The sequence below is a fragment of the Quercus lobata genome, chromosome 5 (genome assembly GCF_001633185.2).
Source record: "Quercus lobata isolate SW786 chromosome 5, ValleyOak3.0 Primary Assembly, whole genome shotgun sequence".
Lineage (NCBI taxonomy): Eukaryota > Viridiplantae > Streptophyta > Magnoliopsida > Fagales > Fagaceae > Quercus > Quercus lobata.
In genome coordinates, this window is record NC_044908.1 from 73,930,902 (window position 1) to 73,936,320 (window position 5,419).

Genomic DNA, 5,419 nt, shown 5'->3' on the forward strand with positions numbered 1-5,419 from the left:
CCTCCAAGCGGTCAATAATCCACTAGAGAATAAAGTTGGGATACATGAATAGGAGAAACCCTCCAAGCCTAATCTACCTAGTGCACCTAAGCCCTCCAAACTTCTTGCTCCAATAGGGTTACGCCGAACCTTGTCTTCTCTAGCTTACCGAATCCCACAATAAGCCCATTGCATCAACCAAATGAATTGGTCCCTTTCGGAACTACTTCCCAAGCACCAAAACACCTCCTCACTGATATGGGTATGGTGAGATAAGGATTTGGCTAAATGTATCTCTCAAGGTTATGTTAATGGAGAGGGTGTGTCACGACCCAAACCTGTATTTCAGAGTTTAGAGCATGACCGGCATGTTAATATCAAGTTTACCTCAATATTAACACGAACCAACCTAACTGAAGGTACATATCAAGAATTGTTTGTTCAATTCCTGCTTATTGTCTTGCATAAAAGCCAATATATACAAAAATGATGGCAACCCTGACATTTCATTTCCTTCAAACTTGGAAACAAATACCACCTGTCTGAAACTTAAGGTATTCAAGTAAAAATTTACATAGCTAAACGTTTAGCAAAACTCTTATTACAAACCTAACCCCAAAGACATACAACTGGGGTTCAAAACAGACTACAGTACCGAATTACATATGTGCTCAAAGGATCAAGTACATCTTGATTCCTTCTATACATCAAAAGAGCTAACTACTATACAACAAAACTCTACATTCTAATAAAACGAGAAAACACAGAATCCTTGCCACCTCTCATACTCTCGCTGCTTCCAGGAAGAACCTGTGCATTGAAATATAATAGGGTGAGCTGCGAAGCCCAGTAAGGTTTTAAAGCTCCATGGGCCTTTAATAAGAATGCATGTAAAACAAATAGTTTATGGATATGCCAACTTTGATCAAACAGCCTTCATACTATTCATATTGCTCTTAAATAACTTATGAACTTTTGAAATAAAAATATTTCATTTTCCTTTCATATAAAAAAAAATTAAAGGACATAATAGGGAACATACGTATAATTTCGTAACCTTATCTTTATAACAAAGACTATAAAATGTTTCATCATAAACTTCTTTTCATGAGAGCTTTTAATTTTCATAATGCATTTTAACAAAATCATTCTCTCATGCTCAATAACATAATGTAGCTATTCATAACATATTAGTTAGTCCACTTTTGATAAGTCTGTACAGAGAAGGCCTCATCACATTTGGGTAATCTCGTGTGCATGATATTGTCCTCTTTGAGAGGCCTGATGGCACATCTCCTCAAGGTTTTATTCCTCCCCGCCGTCCGTACACATTGGGGAGAAGGCCTTATTCAGATTAGAGTTACGGGCATCCCCATTTCCTCTACTTTAAATGGCCAAACAGATAACATCTTTCCATGGAAAGCCAATAATTAACCTCTATTGGCTGAGTTCAGAACATAACAGTGGAATAACCCGAACGCTATATTATTCTGATAGCTTTACTTTTACATAATTATTTCATAATAGTAGCATATCCACTTCATTCTAAAATATTATGTTCGTGACATAGGTACTAGCATTAATATGCAAAATTATCATATACATAAGGTTGAACAACTCACGAACATATACTTTACTTAAATCATGCTTATATGTAATATCTCAAATCGACAAGTTTTAATGCATATTAGTTTTCGAAATAAACTTTATACTTATTAAAAGCACACGTCACAAGTCCCTTACCTGAAAACAAAAGGCGCGAGAGATTGTACGCGAGGAGCTCAAGTATTCGTGTTCTCGTTCTCGCCACCTAAACGAAAAGAACCAAAACTTATTATGGACAAACTCTTCCTAATACATAAACTTATACCTAAATCACCACCTAACTCTCAAACTCAAGGAAATCCTAATTCCCATCATATAAAGTTCCCAAAACATATGATACAATCATCAAACATATTTGCAGCCAAACCATAGAGAAATCAATCCATAAAATTTATATATGCTTCAAACATACCAAAGGATGAGTGTATAAAATTATAACTTAAAACATACAACCTAACTTGAGAATTAAATCCACAAAGTTAGGTGTAGTATATATTGCTCACTGCTCATTACAGCCACGTATGCTCCATTTGTAAAATACAAACGGGCTGTCCACAGACCTCCAATTGTCATGAAATTTTACAGAACTACTCCCCTGTATGTCCAGTATAAACCATAAAAATTTCGGAGTCAAAGCATTAATCCATGATTTACTAAAAATCACACAATGCAGTATACTCAAAACTGTCCTGACAGAATTTCTTGCAACTTACAAATTAAACCACTAATTTTATGTTCATCCAAATGCTGTGAGACCACTTCTATAACAACCATATGTGTCTTAGAATTAATAAAAACTACTCCTTGCATCCTAATTCACAAAATACAATTTAATACAGAATTTTCTTGTAGTACACATCAACTCTGTCACAGAGACAGCTTCAGTACATATTCTTACAAAATCATCAACAAATAGCAATAGGTCTTAATTTCATTTGGGTATTTTTATACCTATAGTATACATATTAAAATACCCTAATAAGCATTCAATTGATCAAAATATCATCAAACTTCAAGTAACTAAAACAGAATCACCAATTCAACTTCCAGAAACAGAGTAGAGAACAAAGAGGGAAAATAAACAAACAAATTTTACTATCCAAAATACACAAAATCAGAAACTTACTTACCCACACACTTTGAAGATAAAATCTTAGGGTTAATTGTCTAATTTCTTCTTCAAAGAAACTAGAATTTTTGGTGAGAAAGGGAGGGAGAGATGTTGCCGTGTAAGGATGGAAGAAGAAAGAAGAACAAAGAAAGGGGAAATAGAGAAAGAAGAAAAGCAGCTGCTGGACTTCAGAAGCAGCCAAGAAAATCAGAAAAGTAAGAAGACTTTTGGGGCTTGGGTACGTGTATGGCTAGGGAGAAACAAATATCACAAACACCTTTTCCAATTTTTCTTGTATTCACACACACACATATAAATATATATATATATATATATATATATATATATATATATAAACTTTGCATTCACACTTACCTACAAAGAATAAGTAACACATTACCCACACACACATATATATATCTTTAATTTTATAAAGTTATAACTAACACATTAAAATGGCATATGTGTTCTATAATATAACAAAATCAAAGTTTCATGCACTTAAAAGTAATTAAAATAATGACATGCATATAAACCCATAAATTAATTAGGCAATTAGGTTGGGGTGTTACAGGGTGAGAGTAGAGGAATTTGGAGAATCAAAGGATGAAGATTGTGGATGAGTCAATCTTGTTTTTCTCTAGGGTTTCTCTCTCAAAATTCTCTCTAGAAGCTCTCTACATTTCGTGAGTATAAGGGTATTTATAGTAGGGTGTATGAGGAATGCGAAAAGTCAATTTTCAACAAACAGGGCATTCTGGCAACTCAACCTCGCGACTGGAATGATTCGCGAGTTTGAGTCGCGAGCTAACTGCTTGGCCAAACTGGAAGTTTTGTCTTGTAGTGCTCCAGTTGTCATGACCCTTTAGCTCCCCCTACATACTTCTCACATGTGCCATTCTAGCGACTTGCCAGTCGCGAGATCCAGTCGCTTTCACACTTTCTCACACACTACCCTTACATAATTCTCACCTAAATACAAGGTATCTAATTGCTAAATTACAAGCAAATTTGCACGGAATAAAGCCAACACATGATTGAATAAATTCAACCTTACATACTTCATTCATGATAGATAACATGTAACCTTGAATTCTAGAACAAAGAAAAGAAAGCGTACTTTAGTGCAATAAAATTCAAAAACAAGACTTAAGAATACCTTTAATCTTCATCCCAATTTCACATGGTGCCCAAGATGAGTGATCTCTCAATCAGTTCTTGTGTACGTTGATTTTCCTTTGGAAAAGTGTATTTCTAAGATCCTGTAGAGAAAAACTATTTTCTCTTCCTTTTAATCATACGAACGTTTTAACTGCCTTGACAGTTACTTTATTTAATAACTCTTATTAAATAAATAACTAATTATCTAATTGGGTTAGTCTTTTGGGCCAGCCCAATTGGGCTTAAGTGTATGGCTTAGGATGGGACCAAAGGGACTAATAAGGCTCTAGCTCCAATATGCCTCAGACTTATCTGTCAACTCTTGACAAGCTTAAAGTTACCATTAATTATATAACAAGTACCACTATAGAAATATAATTGCATTCTAGGTCTTATTAATAAATTATTTCCCAAGACTCTAATATGATATCATTTGACCCCTCCGTGAAATATCCATAGTGAATAAAGTCATAATAAACTGTCACTTTGTAAACAACTATTTTATTCCTTGAGTACCTAGTTTAATCTTTTAGTTATTCATATTTATGAAATCTAATTTCATAAAATATGAACTTTAGTAACTCTTTACTAAAGTGGCCGACCTGAATAATCAGTTCTCATTAAACTTATTTCAAGGGGATATTTTGTGTCTATAAAAAGAGATGATGGATTCCATCTTGAGAATATGTGTTCCCTCAACACTACGTATGGTTGCCTAACATACTGAGGTTTTGACCAGTAAACTAGATCTCACTCCTAATATATCAAAGTAACCTACATTTCATGATCGAGTTCACTATCCTCTCAGGATTGAAAGTTTATGAAATTAGAAGTCATGAGATTAATTATTCAGATGACAATTGTTAATTGAATAATTAATCTCATAGCGGTCTAGTTCAATATGTCTTACACACTTAAGACATATCAACACATCAACTAGAAGTCTCTACTTCCATGATCAAGACAAATCATCTTAGTTGATAAGTTATAGTCTTCGCAGATAAAACGCCCAATTTCATCACCGACTACGAACTATATTTTAAGTTTACAAGGAACTTGTGATTTATATCTTCTGTAATTAAATCACATAAATCACATACAATGCATCTCAAGAACTATGATAATGTCCCATTAGTTCATTTATAAATAGTTTCATATAATTAAACAATTTCATTATTTATAACATGTCAATAAATTGGATTTAGGGCACAAACCCTAACATTGGCTCCATCCTTGAAAATCATAAATTAAAATTTGGCTCCAAATATGAACTCAATTAACAAATGCTGCATTCTAATAATTAAGTTTTTAAAGTAATGGGCATAGATAATCAAGGACAGAACTCAGCCATCAGAATGGTTAAGTAGAAGTGATGTCCAGATGATTATAGTCATTGAACTATTAACATTTTGAGTTCAAAATAGTAGAAAAGTGTGTCCAATCAAAACTATTTTTAACGCTTCTAATTATTCAAGTTGGGGTTTGTTATGCTCGACTTTGAATTCGAGTTAATAAATGTATCAAGCCAAGCAAAAGCCAAGCCTTAACACCCATTCAATTCAA

At 33.7% G+C, this 5,419-nt stretch overlaps 1 long non-coding RNA gene across 1 annotated transcript; it reads right to left on the minus strand.

The window, feature by feature from the left end:
* Nucleotides 1-458: 458 nt before the first annotated feature.
* Nucleotides 459-2,987, minus strand: LOC115989268. Its single transcript, XR_004091857.1, has 3 exons — nucleotides 2,715-2,987; nucleotides 1,723-1,789; nucleotides 459-816 (listed from the first exon to the last, which is right to left on the minus strand). It is a non-coding gene; the product is annotated as an uncharacterized LOC115989268 (long non-coding RNA).
* Between the last annotated feature and the right edge of the window lie 2,432 nt (nucleotides 2,988-5,419).